A 19,894-nucleotide genomic window follows, 5' to 3' on the forward strand; every position below is an offset into this window, starting at 1 on the left:
GTTTGCGGCAATGGTGACCTACGTCGTCCTGGATCCACATCTTCTTATTCATCTTCGTCGTCCCAGAGATGGCGTCGGCTAAAATCTGCCTGCTGTCTTCCGGTGCGGGCATCATCAAATATCGGCCGCCTTTCTCGACAATAACGCACCCCATGTTCCGGTCGTCTGCAGTGGAAACATACTGATTAGTTACCCTGGATCCTCCAGACATCAGTCTTCTTTGGTGCCCAAACAGGTCCCTAATGTGGTATTGTAGGAACGTAACTTCGCCTGGGTCTCGACTTTTTCACCGTTTTAAAGGGAAATAAAGGACAAGATTTTGGGTTCAATGCCTGTTCTACATCTTCCCTTATGACCACTTCAAGCGTCTCCGTTTTTTGCTCGCCGTGCAATCCAAGTGCCTTCTGAACTTCCACTCTCATTATCTGATGAAGAGCACTTGTGAAATCAGTTCCTTTCTCCATCACAAACATCGATACATCGTTTGGAAGCCATTCAAACTTCTTGCGTGTAATTCTTTTTCGATGCCCTGTCTCGATATACTGGCACCATTTTATGAAGTCGTCTGCTGTCGAAACCTCATTCAGGAGTAGGGCTTGAAAAATGTCCTCAGCAACACCCTACATGAGATGTGCAACCTTATCTTCCTCCTTCATTCTAGGATCCACTATTTTACACAGCTCCAAGACGTCTTGAATGTAGGAAACTGCAGTTTCTCCTGGATGCTGTGCCCTGCACTTTAATTTACCTTCAGCCTTGCACTTCTGTCGATGTGTGTCGCCAAAATACTTGCGCAGTTCCACCTGGAATACTTCCCAGCTTGTGAACTTCTCCTTGTTGTTCTCATACCATAGCTTGGCAGTGCCCTCTAAGTAGATACGTTAGCCAAGCACATGGTGTCGCCCCATTTGTTAAATTTGGCTATATGCTCATATATCTTCAGCCACTTGTTTGGATCTTGGCCATCGTCACCAGAGAACCCGGAAGGGTGTCTCATGTGATAGCACACAGTTGCTGTCATCTTAACGTCCTCTTCTTTTTCTACTTATATGGATATCGTGTCTGTTCTTTCAGAGATGTCCAAAAGAACAGACACCATTTCCATATAAGAATATAGTTCTGGTAACACTGGCCATGACCTTCTTCTTCCATGTGGATGCACACATATTCCCCGAATTCTTACGGGACTTGGTAAGAATGTTTTCCATGAGTAATGAGTGTGTTGGGATGGGACACTATGAATGTAGTGTGTGGACATACAAGGTGAGAATCTGGGTCTCGCGGGAGCTGTGCACAAGATAGTCCCTGCAGTCATGCTATCCTCTGTGCCATCGGTGGCTCAGATGGATAGAGCATCTGCCATGTAAGCTGGAGATCTGGGGTTCGAGTCCTGGATGGGGCACACATTTTCTCCTGTCCACATTGATATATATCAACGCCCATTAGCAGCTGAAGGTATTAATATAATTCTAATTTCTTCTTTTTCTGTCTCCAATAGATTGTAATCTGATGAATATGCCTCAAACTCGGGTTTCTCGCCATATAAACGGCGGCTCTGTTATGGCCTGATGGGAGCCACTGAGTTGTCAATAATGTGTGCTATCACAAGTTCCAATACCCAGCGTCTACACCAGAATAATGTCACGTAGAAGAAGGTGTAATTAGATGAATGACGAACTCTAACTTCATTTAATGAAGGTTTATTCAGCACTTGCACATACAAGAGCTCGAAGTGACCTGCCTCCAGCCCAAACAGATATGGTATATATACAGTTACAGAAAATTCCAGTACAATGATTGTTGACATTTATGGATACTTCTAGAATGTACTCAAACCAAATATAGAAATTAAAATTTTACAGTTCAGATGAGTTTTGCACTCATGACCCTCCATGCAGCATTCTAGTATCATAACCACTGCATCACGGTAACTGTGCTACTCTGTTTCTTCTGTGACCATATCATTTCAATTTATTTTAGTAGCTATTACAGCTGTCTGTCAGACATTTTATTTCATCTGGTAATTTGTCAAACATTTTTATGGCAGCATGTTTTACCCCTTTCTGTGCCAAAGATAGGTTGAGTAAAGGATAGTGTAAGGCTTCCTTTTTTCTGGCGTTATAATCATGAATGTCACTGTTGTTTTTAAACTGGTCTATGTTGTTGAGAACAAATTTCATTAGTGAGTAAATGTACTGTGAGGCTGTTGTAAGAATTCCCAATCTTTTAAAAAGATACCTACAAGACGTGCGACTATGAACCCCACACATTATTCTAACCACTTGCTTTTGACCAGTGAATACTTTTTGTCTAAGTGTTGAGTTGCCTTAAAATATTATGCCATATGAGATCAGAGAGTGAAAGAATGCGAAGTATATTAGCTTACTAATTTCTATATCCTCAAAATTGGCACTTATTCTGATTGCAAAAGTTGCTGAACCCAGTCACTTTAGAAGATCGAAAATATGAATTTTCCAATTAAGATTCTCATCTATATGTACACGCTCAAATTGCTCTATCCTGTCTACTGACTTCTGTTGATGTGTTATATTTATTGAAGGAACAGTACGTTTTGCAGCAGAAAATTGATTGTACTGTGTTTTTTCAAAATTTAGAGCAAGCCCGTTTGCAGAAAACCAATTAATGACTTTTCCAAAGGCCGTATCTGTATCATTTTCAATTGGAGTTTTTTTATTGGATTAATAATGATGCTTGTGTCATCAGCAAACAGTTTCAGTTCAGCTTCTTGTTTCAAATAAGGAGGAGGTCGTTCACATAATTCAGGAACAGAAGAGGACCCATGATTGAACCCTGTGCAACACCTAATCTAATTTCACCCCAGTTAGATCAAGTGGAAAACTTATTTAAATCACTTGACCAATATAAAGAAAATTTTTTTTTCCAGTTCTGTAGGTATGACTTGAACCACTCATATGCTATTCTGTTTATACCATATAATTACAATTTCTGTAACATAATGTCATGTTTCACACAATCAAATGCTTTGAACAAGTCACAGAAAATTCCTGCGGGTGACATTTTAATATTTAAAGACTCTTTTATGTGGACAGTGCATTTGTATATTGCTGTCTCAGTGGAACAGCATTTTGAAATCCCAACTGTGATTTACTAAGTAAACCATTACTGTTGAGATGGCTAACCACTCTTGAGTACATTATTTTCTCAAAGATTTTTGAAAATCCTGTAAGAAAGGATACTGGCCGATAATTATTGGCATCTGCAGTGTCCCCCTTTTTGTAGAGTGGACTGATAATAGCATATTTTAACCTGTCTGGGAAAATACATTGAGTCAGTGATGAATTACATATATGACTCAGAACATCAGCTTTAATTGCTCCACATTGTTTTAATATCTTATTAGAGATGTCATATACACCAACAGAACATTTATTTTTCAAAGATTTAATAATTTTACTTATTTCACAAGAGGCTGTTAGCTGAAAACTGACTCTTCCATGTACTGCCTGGCTTTTTCTTTTGAAGAATTCTCACCAAATTTCTCCTACACTTAAGAAATGGTTGTTAAATACATTAGCTACTTGTGTACTGTTGGTTAGGATGGTCTCGTTCTCTTTAATAGTAATACTACCTACCCCATTGGTTACTTTTCCTGTCTCCCTTCTAACAACATTCCATATAGATTTGATTTTATTGCCGGAGTTGTTAATTTATTCCCTAACATACATATTTCTTGATTTCCTTACAACTTTACTCAGTGTGCTACAGTAATGCTTATAGTGTAAAACTACTTCTGGGTTTTTACTAGTTCTTGCTGTCTCACACAGTATCATTTTTCTTTCTGAAGACACTTTAATACCTGTAGCAATCCAAGGTTTCTTTGAAAAGTGTGTGGTGTTACATTTAGTAATTTTCTTCAGGAAACAATGTTCAAAAAGGGATATAAATTTATCAAGAAATATGTTGCATTTATCATTAGCATTTTGCTCATTATATACATCTCTCCAATTAACATTTCTTAAACTTTCTCTGAAGTGCTCTATAGATATTGGGTTGAGCAACCTCACACTTTTACTTAATGATTTCTGAACTGTACACCCTGTTATGTTTTGTAAGTTAATCAGTTGTGTATCATGGTGTGACAATCCATTTACCACAGGGAAAGAATGTGTTTGTTGAACATCCCTCTTCTGTCCAAATACATTATCCATTAGAGTGCTACTGTCTTGAGCTATATGTGTAGGGACATTGATCACTGATTCTAAGCTATATGTTGTTAATAACACTTATAGTTCACTTTTCCTATCAGAATTACTTAGAAAGTTTACACTGAAATCACCACAGATTAATAACTTCTTCTTTTTGTCTGACGGGCAGCATAATAGGAAGTCAAACATTTTTATGAATAGCTCCCAGTCTCCTAATGGGGACCTGTGTACTGTTGTTAATATCATTTATTTATTTATTTATTTATTTATTTCTTGTTCCGTAGATCCAGTTAGTGAGGATATGGAACGTGTCAAATTGTACAGGTTTCAATTTAAACTTACAATAAATACCAGGGCAATTCAATGGCAAATTGTACATAGTTTAAGTAAGACATACTATAAATACAGTAACAGATACAATGTCAGCTAGATAACATATTTACCATTTGACAGAAAAAGGAGTTTCAAATAAAGGTTAAAGATAAGAGCACAAAGTTAAATCAGATATTAGGCCTACAAGAGTAAATACATGTACAGCCAATCTGTTGTTACAAAAAGTGCACTAATGCCCAAATGCACAATAAAATCAATTGAACTACTTCTAGACACAATAAGTTTAGTGATGGTATACATTTTCTTTCAGGTATTCATCCACAGTATAATAAGATTTCTCTGTCAGGTAATCTTTGAGAACTTGTTTAAATTTTGGCAGTTCTGTATGAACACATTTGATATGTAGTGGTAGAGCATTGAACAGCTTAATGCTGGAGTAGTAAACTCCTTTTTGTACCAGAGTGAGACGTTTCATTTCTAAATGTAGATTGTTTTTGTTTCTCGTGTTATAACCATGGAATTTACTGTTGTCTTGGTAGATGGAATAATTTTTGCACGCAAAGGTGAGCAAGGAAAAAAATATACTGTGAGGCAGTTGTTAGGATACCTATCTTCCGAAACAAGTGCCTGCAAGAGTGTCTTTGATGGACCCCACACATTATTCTGATTGCTTTTTTTTGGATGGTGAAAACTTTTTTTGCAAGTGGTTGGTTCCCCCAGAATATGCTAGCATATGACATCAATGAGTGGAAGTAGCCAAAGTAGGCAACCTTAATAGTGTCAACTTCAGCCACTGAAGAAATTACCCGTAATGCAAATGTTGCCGAGCTAAGTTTTTTACATAGATGAAGAATGTGAACTGACCAATTACATTTACTGTCTATGTAAGCACCCAGGAATTTTGTGTCTTCAACTTTCTGTATTGGTTGATCTCTACATTTTATGTTAATTTCATCGGGATTACTTTGTGATGTATGGAACCTCATATAATGAGTTTCATCTGCATTGAGCGAGAGACCATTTGAGGAGAACCAATTTAAGATGTCATTAAAAACAATATTTGTAGTTTTTTCAAGATCATGATCAATCAAATCGTCAGTTAGAATTGTAGTATCATTGGCAAACAGGGTAAATTTGCTGTTTGTCTCAGAACAAAGAGGAAGATCATTAATAAAGATGAGGAAAAGCAGTGGGCCCAAAACAGAGCCTTGAGGCACACCACACGTTATTGTGCCCCATTCAGATGAGGCAGGTTCTCCAGAAGAGCCATTTAGCATTACAGTCTGCTTCCGATCCTGTAGATATGATTGTAGCCACAAGCCAACAGTACCACCTAAACCATAGTATTCTGCCTTTTTCCAAAGAATTTGGTGGTTTACACAGTCAAAGGCTTTCGTAAGATCACAAAAAATACCCAATGGAGACATTTTTTTGTTAATGGCTTCCAAAACTTGGTTGCTGAAAGAGAATATTGCCTGTTTAGTACAAAGACCGGCACGAAAACCAAACTGATTTTTGCTTAAGATACTGTGGAAGTTGAGATGGTCTACAATCCTCCTGTGCATGAGTTTTTCTAGAATTTTCGAGAAGGTAGTTAATAGGGATATTGGGCGATAGTTTGTAACAATGCTTTTATCCCCTTTTTTAAAGAGAGGAATCACTACAGCCAACTTAAGTCTGTCAGGGACAATTCCATCTTGTAGGGATGCATTGTATATGTTGCATAAGACGGGACTAACAAATTTATAACAGTGTTTCAGTATTTTACCAGAAATATTGTCCACACCAGCAGAATTTTTATTTTTTAATGATCTAATTACTCTTATGACTTCGCTTACAGTAACTGGAGGTAAGGATAACTGTGGGATTCTGTTGCTAATAGCTTTCTGTAGGAGGGACAATGATTCTTCCATAGAACCATTACAGCCTGTCTTCTCTGCTGCTCTCAAAAAGTGGTTATTAAATATTTCTGCAAGCAACTCAGGTTTCTTTATGATACTGTCCCCTGTATTAATCTCTACCTGAGACATGTTCCCTGTTGTCCTGCCAGTTTCCCTCTTTATTACATTCCATATAGTTTTAATTTTCTTTCCTGAGCTTTCAATTTCTGATTTTATGCACATACTTTTAGATTTATTTATAACCTTCTTGAGAATGCTACAGTAAAGTTTGTAGTGTTGTCGTTTCTTTGGATCATTACAAGTCCTGAGAGAACTGTATAACATCCTCTTTGTTCTACAAGATGTTATTATCCCTGTAGTGATCCAAGACTTCTTGGCATTGCCTATATGACTATTTCTAACTACTTTTTTTGGGAAAGATGGACTCAAATACAGACATGAATTCATTTAAAAATGAATTGTACTTTTAGTTTACTGTATTATCTAGCTGAAGTTCACATGCACAAACCCCAGAGTCCTGATCAACATAAAATTTGCTTATTTCTACAGTTCTTTATTTATAACCTTCTTTTATGAAAATGGCAACTCCTCCTTTATCCATCCTAGATCTACAAGTTACATGGTATTCAGGCAGATGGAGTATATCAATCTCATTTTTATTTCTGAGGTCATCTAACCACACTAGTAGCTCATCTAATTTATTTTTGATTTCCCTGATATTTTGATGAAGTAAGTTGATACTGCCCTTAACTCTGCCCCTATTTACTGTACATGAAGAGTATTTTATTCTATATATCTTGATTGTTGTCTGTCTGGACTTTGGCTTTAACCTAAAAAACTTGTCTGCCTGGACCCATTAACCACTGGGATCACCCCTTGTGTGACTGTGGGCCCCCTTACAGTTTCTGCTAATAGAGAAGATAACTTATTTTTCCCCTTCCTATTCAGGTGCAGGACATGTGTAGTGTATCCCCACCTGCCAATAGCATTAACTGGAACAGCACTTATGTGAGACTTTGCTCGTGTCTGGAGCATCCTGTTCAGCTCAGTGTTAGCATGCCTTACAGCAGTGTTTACCCAGGGCTGATCATGGCTCTGAAAGACCTCCACAAATCCCACATTTGTGGCAGGCCGGAGTGGCCAAGCAGTTCTAGGCGTTTCAGTCTAGAACCAAGCAACCACTACGGTCGCAGGTTCGAATCCTGCCTTGGGCATGGATGTGTGTGATGTCCTTAGGTTAGTTAGGTTTAAGTAGTTCTATGTTCTAGGGGACTGATGACCTCAGATGTTCAGTCCCATAGTGCTCAGAGCCATTTGATTTGAACCCACATTTGTATGCCAAGTTTCTGCTCCTGTTTTATCCAGGTCACTCCTAATACTATATCTTGGATTCATAGCTAGGCTGTTTCCTGCTCCCCCAACTATAGTTACCTGATCTCCCTTCTCAAAGTTCCTGCATAGCTGACCTAAGTTTTCTGTCATCTGGCTAAGGCTAGAACTTGGTTTCACAAAACTTGTGACTTGGTACCCTGCACCTAATTTCTCCTGAAGCTGCTGGCCCACACCCCTCCCATGACTGCTGCCTGTAAGCAGAATTCTTCTTTTCCTATTCTGGTATAATCCTGACCTGTCTTTTTTCTTTAAATTATATTCTGCTTCAACCTATTTTCAATTACATCTGGATGAGGCCATTCCTCCACTTTGGATAGAAAGTCATACAGATTTACTATTTGAATTTATGGAGTTTTTTCCAGTGTTTCCCTTTTTTGCCCTTTGCTTGCTACCTTTTCCCAGTTTCCAGCATCTTTTTCCTCCCTCAACCTATATAAGTTTGCATTATCTAATTCAACCTTAAGGACACAAATTTTTGCCTGCTGTTCAGAAATTTTTCTGTCCTTTCTACATAACCTACACTGCCATGGAAGAGCTTCATTTTCTACACTCGTTTCCTTGCCTCTACATTTTCCGCAATGAAACAATAACTTGCAGTCTACGCAGAACACCCACTCTTTCAAATTTCTCCAACAACCATCACATTTTTGATACATGGTTTGACAAACTTAACACAAAAGCAGAGAATAATTTGGCACAAGAACACAGCAGTTTCATAACCTGTACTAATCCATAAATAAACACTAATACACACAAACTTTTAAACTTACTTCTGAAAGTTTTAACTACCTAAACTCTGTATGACCTGCCATAAGATCAGTAAATGTCAGACGCATGAATAAATGCTAGTCTCACATTCGATGATGATGTACTTTATGGTTCTCAGTGCTTTACATAGATTACTGTATGATGAAATCCTAAAGTTACTTTACTGTATCTCATTCAGAATCCAAAAAACTAAGGTTGTCTACCAGTATAACTGTAACATATACTGATGACCAGTCTAATTTTACTACACAGTCAGTGAATTGGCATGTCTGTGGAGTGTGCTACCACCTAGTGGGATTTACACCTATTGAACATGGATAAGGGTCTACTGTAGTGTGCTACAGTTTGGTGACATTGATGTAAACTTGTAGTTGAGTGATAAGGGCTAGCAGTGCACTCTGTGAACCATGCACATTGTTTATCAAATCTGTATGTATTTGTCCCATAAGGCAATTATGTTGCACCATTTGTGTATGCCCAGAAATTCCTTAAAACATGCACAAGTAAACGTGTGTTCATGATGCTGATGCCAAGTTTCACCAAGTATACAGAAGAAATGTAACACAGTGTGACAGATTTAGTGCCATATATTTCAGATTACTGCAAAACATTATGTTTAACAGCATTCAAAGAAAAATAACTAATAAATCCAAAAGGTGTAGAAAGTTAGGGTTTTAACGTGCTCTTATGCTCTTACACAATAGCTGCCACTGGTTGTGACATTTGTTATTTATTATTAACTGCACTTGACTTTCTTTCTCAGTGCATATGTCAATTTCAGTTTCTTTTTCTTATATACAGTTTAATTAAAATTCATTTCATATTTACTAGCAATGTAATGTTGTGGGAAATATACAGATGTAAGAATTTTTTTAAAAGTTCTTATTTCTCTCCTAGTTTCTTTTAGTAGCCCACAGTAGGATTTAAAATGGTACAGTAGCTTAGAAAGATCATAAGTCTGATGACCAGTGCAACTAAAAATGAAATTAATAACATATCCATTTGGACAATATTTATAGAAATTATCAGAATAACTACATCCAAGGATTGAAAAGTCCTTGTAGCTACATGGTAATTAGAAGGTTTTGTTGTAAAGCTGCATAAGAAGTAGCAATGTACTGTAAATAGGACTCACTATTTATAGCTGTAGGTATATATTTATTTGAAAAATATAATTGTAACTGAGCAAATAGTCTACCACTGTAAAGGATTAAATAGTCTTCTTCTTCATGCAATAAATTAGAAAAAAAAGTTTAAATTATGAACTGCAAATAACAGGTTAAGATAATGATACTGCTGATGACACAATAATAATGTCAAAAATGAAGAACAATCATTCTTAAAATAAACAGCAACAAAGATAGACTCATTGGCACTGTGTCCTAGGTGTCTGGTGGTTAAGTGAACCCACAGAAAAAAGCTGATTGTGCAAATTATAAATGTATTTATTTAAACAATCATTTTTTGTTTCTTTCTCATATTACATCAGTTTATCTGCATTTTAAAAGTATTTTTATTGTATGTAAAACATTTAGGTAATTCAGATAGCACACATACATGCCAAACTGCTGTCCATGCACTGTCGATGTTCAGAGTCTCTTCTGAACCTCTGTGAGTAAGCTTATGGTGTTCATTCAGCATAGAGAGGCAAGGGGAAGCATTGCTAATAATATGAACATTTGCACTGGTGGAAGCACAGGCTCAAATATGAGTCAGACTGTGATGAGAATTGATAAAAACCAAAAGGCTGCAGGCTAGCACAACAGCACCTAGCATGTTAACGCATGCATGGAGTGATCTTCTCACTATGTGTAATGTTGTATTCAATTATCTGTTGTGCTTTTCTGTTCATATGCATATTCATTTGTTCTTGGGGTTTGTTTACAAAGAAGAGTGAACAGCATTCATTATCTTTTAGTAACAAATTTCTCAACTTTAAGATGAAAGAGAAATGTGAAACAAAGAGGCGCATGGCCCAGCTCAGATTAAAAAAGTGTAAAATAGCTGCAGTAAGACATTCTGCAGGTCTTTTAATGTAAATATAATAGAGGGAAACATTCCACGTGGGAAAAATATATTTAAAAAGAAAGATGATGAGACTTACCAAACAAAAGTGCTGGCAGGTCGATAGACACACAAACAAACACAAACATACACACAAAATTCTAGCTTTCGCAACCAACGGTTGCCTCATCAGGAAAGATGTGTAATGCCATGCATCAGTCCATGGATCTTGTATTGGAATGTAAGAGAAGCATACCACTGAAGAATAACTTGGTCATCCCAGCCTCTGTCGTCTCGTTTAAGAACGGATTCGGTGAATTGTGGATAGTTGACTGTCGCCAAGAACCACAGTTCCTTCCAGGACGCATGTGCGTAGCAAACGCTGAGCCGTTAATTGCTGAACAGCTGAGCGTCATAGAAGCCTCCCATGCCGAGCCTGTGGGCGAAATTAGCGCTACCACTACGAGACAAGATCTTCTAGCTCGACTATCACCAGATCTCACTAAGGAACAACAGAAGAAGCTACTTGCCACTCTTCAAGAGTTCTCTGAATGCTTCAATACACAAGTGATGAGCAAATTAGACAAATCGACGGTGAAGCACCAGATTAGCACTGGAGACAATCAACCAATAAGCCAGAGAGCATATCATGTGTCATTAACGGAACGTCGAATAATTCGCGACGAGGTAGAGAAAATGAAGAATGACTTCATTCAGCCTTCGCAGGGCCCATGGTCGTCACCAGTAGTTCTCGTCAGGAAGAAGGATGGCAGTCGGCACTTTTGTGTTGATTACAGGAAGCTTAAGAAGGTAACTAGAAAGTTACCCCCTTCCACGAATTGACGATACACTAGATTGTCTGAAGGGGGCTAAGTTTTCCTCAACCATGGACATGTATTCGGGATACTGGCTAATCGAAGTAGATGAGGCAGATCCTGAGAAAACTGCATTCATCACCCCTGAGGGCCTGTATGAGTTTAAGGTAATGTCGTGTGGTTTGTGTAATGCACTAGAAACTTTTGAAACGGATGATGGATAATCTTCTAAGTCACCTGAAGTGGACGATGTGTCTTTGCTATTTAGATGACATTATAGTGTTCTAAGAGACGTTTGATGAACACGTAAAAAGACTGAGGGCCGTTCTTAAGTGTCTCCAACAAGGCGGACTGAAACTTAATCCAAGAAGGCGTCTCTTTGGAGCAAGAGAAATCAAAATACTTGGACACCTTGTGTCAAATGAAGGTGTGCGGCCAGATCCAGAAAAGGTGAGATCTATAACGGAATTTCCTATTCCTAAAAGTATTAGTGATGTGAGAAGCTTCCTTGGATTATGTTCTTATTACTGTCGTTTTATCAATGGCTTTTGTATCAAAGCCAGCCCACTCCAGGAGTTGTTAAGAGCCGATGCTAAATCTATCTGGGCTGGTGCTCAACAAGATTCTTTCAATGTGCCACTGTCCCTGTACTTGGTCTGTATGATGAGAGAGCACCTACAGAACTACACACATATGCCAGTGGGTATGGAATCGGTGCTGTTCTGGTGCAAATTTCGGATGGAAAGAGAAGGTTACAGCATATGCTTCTAGGACACTTACAAAAGCCGAGAGAAACTACTCACCTACAGAAAGAGAATGTCTTGCTGTGATCTGGGCCATGTGCAAATTTCGACAGTATCTCTATGGAAGGCCATTCACAGTTGTTACAGACCATCATTCACTTTGTTGGTTGACAGTCTTAAGGATCCAACAGGACGACTCACCATGTTGGCACTACGTCTTCAAGAGCATGACATTACCATAGTGTACAAAAGTGGAAGAAAACACCAAGATGCCGACTGTCTCTCAAGACCCCTGTACAATACCATGAAGACTTCGATGAAGATAGAGACTGTCTCGCTGCACTTCAGAATCTCTCTGCTGAGCGGAAGAAGGATGCCAAGATATCTCAAATTATGCTTGCCTTAAATTGGTCAGAGGACGTGAAAGGACAATTTAAGGTAGTTAATGGATTACTTTGCAAGAAAAAATTTGATATGTTTGGAAAGAGGTGGCTACCAGTGATTCCTAAACACATGCGCTTAGATGTTCTACAGAAATTCCATGACACACCTGAGGTCAGACATTTAGGATTTATTAAGACATACGATAGGATCCGCAAGAGATTTTTCTGACCAGGTTTATTTAGGAGTGTCCATCACTATGTGTCGCACTGTCGAGAGTGCCAGAGGGGAAAGGTAGTTCCTGGCTGACTCATACCAAATCCACCAGCTGAAACGCATTTCCATCGTGTTGGGATTGACCTCCTCGGACGATTTACAACGTCTGCTGGTGGCAATAGATGGATTATTGTTAGCACTAGTTATCTGACACGCTATGCCATTACAAGAGCCGTGAAAACAGTCGAAGTATTTGAGGTAGCCAAATTCATCGTGAAAGACATTGTATTAAAACACGGTGCCCCATGGTCGTTAATTATGGATCGAGGGAAAGTTTTTCAATCAAATCTTGTGACAGAGATAAACTGTCAGTGCAACATTACTCATCACATGACGACTGCCTACCATCCGCAAACTAACGGGCTCACTGAATGCCTTAATAAGACCTTGGCCGACATGCTATCAATGTTCGTCAATGTTGAGCAGAGCAACTGGGATGAGGTGCTGCCTTTCATGACGTTTGCCTACAACACCGCCAGACAAGACACCATAGGATTTACGCCATTTTTCCTGGTGCATGGGCGTGAGGCGACTATGATGATGGACACTGTGATCCCGTTACATCCTGATGACGTGGACGACGACTACATCGGCCAGGTGTTAACCAGGCTGAGGAAGCGCAGCAATTAGCTCGACTCCGCACGCTGTAGGCTCAAGAAAACGATCGCCGAAGGTATGAAATGAGCCACCACCCTGTTGTATACCAGTCTGGTCACCTCGTCTGGATCTTCACTTCTGCTCGGAAGATTGGTCTCTCTGAGAAGCTCCTCAGGCGCTACTTCGGACCTTATAAGGTTGCGGAACAGTTGCCTGATGTTACTTATGAAGTTGAAGATTTAGACCCCGACGCAAGACAACGAAATATCACAGATATAGTCCATGTCCTTTGAATGAAGCCCTATAACGATCCTGCAACCCAGGGGAAATTCGAAGTTCCAGCAACAGGCAACAAGCAGAAAAGTGACGAAGAGTTTACCTGCAAAGGTTCGCCCTGGCGAACATCAGTCATCGGGAGTCGGAGTATGCAGGACCGATGACTCGTTTCCAGACTAGGAGGGTGTAACACTGAGATGCTTTTCTCTTAAAGAGGGAACAATGTCACAGCAGAAGCTCTGTAGCACAGTTACTGTGATGTAGTGGTTGTGGTGCTAGACTGCTGCATGGAGTATCGTGAGTTCAACACTCACCTGAACTGTAAAATTTTAACTTCTATATTCAGTTCGAGTACATTCCAGAAATATCCACAAATGTCAAAATTTGTAATGGAATGTTCTTTAACTGTATATACACCGTATGTGTTCAGGCCAGAGGCAGTTCGCTCCGCACTCTTGTATGTACAAGTGCTGAATAAACCCTCGTTAAGTGAAGTTAGTGTTTGTCATTCATCTAATTACACCTTCTTCTACGTGACAATATCTCCTTGACAACTCCTTCTATACCATAGATGAATTCTTGAATAGGAATAAATCAATTTATTAATATAGTATATGCATGTTGTGCTATTTAAGGGAATGGGGTAAATAATAGAAATATTAATATTTAACACTGTGTTGTAATATAATCTCGTATCATATGTTCATAACGGCTTCTCTACCATTCGATTGAGCAATGGAACACGCAACCAACTAACTAACACTGTACACTAGGCCCACACTGTATGAATCTCTGAACATTCACAAAAAGCTGTCTCACTAGTATGGGGGAGGGGGGGGGAGATTAGGAGGAGGTCGAAGATGGTTTTGGTAGGTAGTACTACTTGAATTCAATAATTTCCACAAGTGGCAGTTTATTTTTGGAGTTAGTTGTTTACCATGCAGGAATTGGCTTTCCTGTGCAGTGTCCACATGAACTCTGTTGAACCTGTTTCAAGCACTAACAGAAAAGAAAATTACCAGGAATAAGTGTAAGTTGTTGTGTGGGTGCAAAGTAAGAATGCCTAATTTTCAACCCAGAAGTTAATTCATTAACTAATACACAAATTAATGTTTCTACATATGTTAAAAAAATTAAAACTCCAATTAACACAAAAATATGAAACAAAGAGTAGTGAAAGCTTAAACATTATTTCGTTCTTGCCATAAACTCGACTTCTTTATATACAGAACAACAAAATTCCACAAAAGTAATTCTTCCTTTTTTCTGGCATGTTATGCATGTTATTAATATTATTATTATTATTGTTATTATTGACAGTGACTCAAATTGTATAAATTTTGTTGATAAGCATTAATTTTTCACTATGATATTTATCTTAATTTAAAAATTTGTGAACTCAGAAGTATACCTATGAGCTGCCCCTTATAAGAACAGATCTTTTATCATGTTTGCTTACATTAATGAAAAGGATGGAACTCCTTCCTGTCATCAATAAGTTTTTTAATGTTGGAAGAATAGGTAGTGGCTGCTATTGCAACACAGTTGTCCAAGTGTTCATTAGTTAATCTGTTTCTGTACTCATATTTTTTTTATAAATTTCATGCTGGAGAAATGAAGTTCACATAGATATTTTGAGCTGAGCATTGCTTATTCTTTGAGATGAATGTGGATCAAAATTGGGTACTTTGCACTAGGAGCAAGAGTCAAAATACTTTTAGAGCTTAAAGAAAGTGATTTTAAGGCTAAACCATTTTGAAAATCAATCAGTATCAAAACTCGAGACCTTGGTCTTTCATGGGCAAGTGCTCTACGAACTGAGCTACCCAAGCACAACCTGTCCTTGCAGCTATACTTTCATACCTCCACCAGTACCCCGTCTCCTACCTTTCAAACTTTACAGAAGTTCTCCTACAAAACTTACAAAACTAACACTCCTGGAAGAAAAGATACTGTGGAGGCATGGCTTAGCCACAGTTCGGGGGGATGTTTTCAGAATGATATTTTGACTCTGCAGTGTTTTGTGCACTGATATGAAAGTTTCTGGCAGATTAAAACTGTGCAATAGGCTGAGATTCAAAATCAGGACATTTACCTTTCACGGGCATGTTCTCTACTGACTGGGTTTCCTATATTTGGACAGTACTGTAAAGCAGAGTGATTATGTGCATGTAAATAAAAGCTATTCTATAAAAAAAAGAAATGCTCATTTTTGCTTCCACCCTACAACTACATTAATGATGAAAGGATCATTGCCTTTCATAAAAAATAACACAGATATAGCAAATTAAGTTATGATTCTTCCAGGAGTGCTAGTCTTGCAAGTTTCACAGGAGAGCTTCTGCAAAGTCTGGAGGGTAGGCAGAACTAAAGCTGTGCAGACCTGGCGTCAGTTGTGCTTGGGTTGCTCAGTCAGTGGAGTGTTTGCCTGCAAAAGGCAAAAGGCCCAAGTTTGAATCTTGCTCCAGTACACAGTTTGAACCTGCCAATAAGTTTCATACCAGCACACATCCTTCTGTTGAGTGAAAATTACATTCTCAAATTGTACCCTATACTGTGGCTAACACATATCCCAGTAATAGCTTCTTTTCAAGGAGTGCTACTATTGCAAGTTTTGTAGAACTTCTGTGAAGATTAGAATATAGGAGGTCACATACTGGTGGAAGTAAAGCTATGAGGACAGGTCAAGAGTCATGCTGAGGTAGCTAGTTGGAAGAGAAATTGCAAATGAAAGGCAAAGGTGCCGAATTTGAGTCTCAATCCAGCACAGAGTTTTAATCTGTCAGGAAGTTTCTTATCAGCAAACACTCCTCTGCAAAGTGAAAATGTTGTTTTATTTTTTTCTTGTTTAGCTCTGTTAGCATTTTAGGTCTGAGATGGAGAATCATTTATGTAAGCCAAACAGAGAGGTAATTAACCTGTTCTGCACAGTTAAATGTGTTTGTATTCTATTTATTCTATTGTAGGACACTTTCTCAGTCACTTATGAAGCTACTGGAAGAAGTGACGTAGGTCTATGTTTAGAGGTGGCTTTTGAAGAGAATAGGACTGTTATAAGCCTGTGATTATGCATGGATTCCTTATCTCCAATATTGTAGATAGGTGATACTACAGCATATTTAAGTCTGTCAGGAAAAATGTCCCAAATACTTGATTGATTATAAAGATTGCTTAAGAATAATCCTGTCAAGATAGAAGAAGATTTCATTATTCTATTAGAAAAACTATTATAATGAGTAGAATTACTACTTTTAGTGAGCTGATGAGTGTTGTAATCTCTTAAGGGGTTGTATTTCTGAAACTTTTATCTGTTTATGGTGCATGCAGTAGTATCTGTGTATGTAAATCTAATGCATCTGTATTACATTGTTTATTAGTGGGTGAAGAGTTTCCAACTACTGTGAGGATGTAACCATTGAATGTGCTACCAGTACCCAATGATTTGAAAGTTCCACCATATCTGCCCGAACTACGTAACTAAGTAATGCAACAATGTAACAATTTTCTCCTAGCCAATTTTTGTTGAAAAAATGCAGAATTTGTTGTGGAACATTGTGGAGTATTCCTGTGTCAGACCCTACAGATTCATGAAGTTCTGATAGGTTGTGGCAATATACATAGACTTGAAAATGGCATCTGTAAAGGAGGTGCATTCCAAGCAGAGAGCTGTCACTGAGTCTATTTTGGCACAAATTCAGAGCATCACAAACATTCATAGATACTTACACAATATCTATGAGGACCTAGCAGTGAAGAAAAGCATGGAGAGTCATTGGGTGAGATGTCTTGCTACAGTATTATGAAAGGGTCATGCAAACCACTCCGCTCTCCCAGCTACACACAGCCTCGACTCCTCAAATTCTGGAATATGCAGGCTCTCTCATTCGAGGTACTCATGGATGCAAATGAACTTCTCCTTGTCCATGACAATGCACCGCCTCACACAAGTGTGCACACCCAAGAGGAGTTGTGAGCATACAATCTGGGGGAAGATTAGAGCGGCAGTTTTCCGTCACAGAGCATGTGGCTGGCGGTTGTTACAGGGCTTTGGCGAGTAGCTAGCAATTATGTGACCTCAGAAAAATGCAAGTGGAAGCTTCACAGGGTATTGTATGGAGTGTTTGCATTTTTGGAGGAATGTATATGCCAGAGAAAAATTGATAAAAATAGCATTAAGAGTGACACGAAGGTGCGAGTTGGCAGTCATGGATAGACAAATATGCAAAGTTAAATTATCTAGACACACCACAAAAATATATAATAGTTTAAGGGTTATTGTTGTCTTAAAATTGTAAATTTATGAAAGTTCAAAAGCTAATATCTCAGCAATGCTTTGACTAGTTAATATGAACAAAATTTTATGGATGCAGCTGGCAGAGCAGCCATCTTTGGAGAGTGGAGTTAGAGCAACACAAAGAGCCAGACGTGCCACCCATCTGGGAGTAGTATTGGGTTGTTAGCCACAATCAGAGACAAGTGTGTATGTAGTGATGTTCAAAAATGATCAAGTGGAGAGCAATATAATGGCTTAGGAAAGCATACAACAGTGTATTTTGTGAACTGTGAAAAGCCCCTCAGACAGCATTTTAAGTGTTTAGTCAATATATTGAAGACTATTTGTGGAAAATCAGAAATAAACTGCTTGTTCAAGTTATAAACAACATGATTGACTCAATTTCACTGCAATACCTGCCTGAATTGTTTTTTTATATATATTTTATTTCAGCTTGAAAACTGAGTTTACAACAGATGTGATCTGGCACCCTATGACAAAAAACGTAGCCAAACATTGAGACCAGCCACATTTGTGGGGCTGCTCAATTAAGCTGAGTGTTGAGTGTAACAAAGATATATATAGCAAGTGGGGGATCGAGCTGACTATTCAGTCTAAACTAACTTTTTCATCAAAAAACGGCGAACAGCACCAGCACCAACTATGTAAATATTTTCATCATTTTCAGCGAATTTTTGTAGTGCATAGTGCCCAGTACCTTCATAATACAGAGTTTGTAGTCCTGGATTGTTTTAACTGAACAGCTCAGTAAGCAGTGCAGGATTGCACTTGAAAGTGAAGAAAATTGGGAGAAATGCATTGCCAATCTCTGAACAGGACACTGAGTCCAATGTTGACCACCAAAGCAGAAGTTGAAATGCCGCTAGCCACTAAAGATCAATGCACTGACTTCACCACAGCACTATGGAGTTGGGGCTGTTTCTGCCACCAACCTGCAAGCCATTCCACGGCACATCACACCACACCTCACCGAACGGCAGCCGACAGCATCAGGCAGCAGTGAGTAGTGCCCAGTACCATTGTAATATGGGGTTCCACACACATGATTGTCTTAACTGAACAGTCTCGGAAGACAGTGCAGGATTGCATATGAAAGTGATGAAGACTGGGAGAAACACATTGCCGATTTCCGAGCAGGACACTGAGTCCAACGTTGACCACCAAAGCAGGCAGTCTGAACAAAGCTAAGTGTTGGCAGTAGGCACATTAATTTCTCAGTGTTCTATCTCACAGCCAGTTTAGCTATGGAGTTCGAATTTAGCAAGATGGTGATACAGAAGTCATCTACTGATGTTGAGTCTATAGGGAGTGGGAGTGAGCCTCAGAGCCCACATGGACAGGGAGAACAAGCAGAAGCTAGTGTAGTGGTTATGCTTAGATAATTAATGATCCAAATGGGGGAATTAAAAACTGAATTAAAAACTGATATGGGGGATTTGAAGACTGAATTAAGAACTGATATGGTGGATATGGGGGCAAAAATCAGAGTATTAACTGATCAATTGGGGGGTTTACTGGAAAAAAATGAGGAGGTAGAAGGAACTATGAATGCTAAGATTGATACAGTTTCTGTTGAATTAAGGGGTAGAACTGATTCAGATAGGCAGTTGTGTGACCCAAGAAATGATGAGACAAGGTAAGCTCTGATTGATATGGATCAGAAGACTGTGGCTGGTTGTGATAAAATCAGAACTTTATTATTAGGTCAACTGGCAGGGACAGCTAGCGATCTAAGAAAGGAAATTGAAAATGTGGCTGCTATTACTGTAAAGAGTATTGTAGAAATTGACAAAGTTAACAGGAGATTAAGTAATGTAGAATTATGTGGGTCTAATGGAAGTATGGGGTTGCCTATGGTACAAGTAACCAGTGGTAAGACTTTTTTTAGGGGAAAGCAAGTATCATGCTGTAGATTTTCTGGCAGCAT

This window comes from Schistocerca cancellata, chromosome 3, assembly GCF_023864275.1.
Source record: "Schistocerca cancellata isolate TAMUIC-IGC-003103 chromosome 3, iqSchCanc2.1, whole genome shotgun sequence".
Lineage (NCBI taxonomy): Eukaryota > Metazoa > Arthropoda > Insecta > Orthoptera > Acrididae > Schistocerca > Schistocerca cancellata.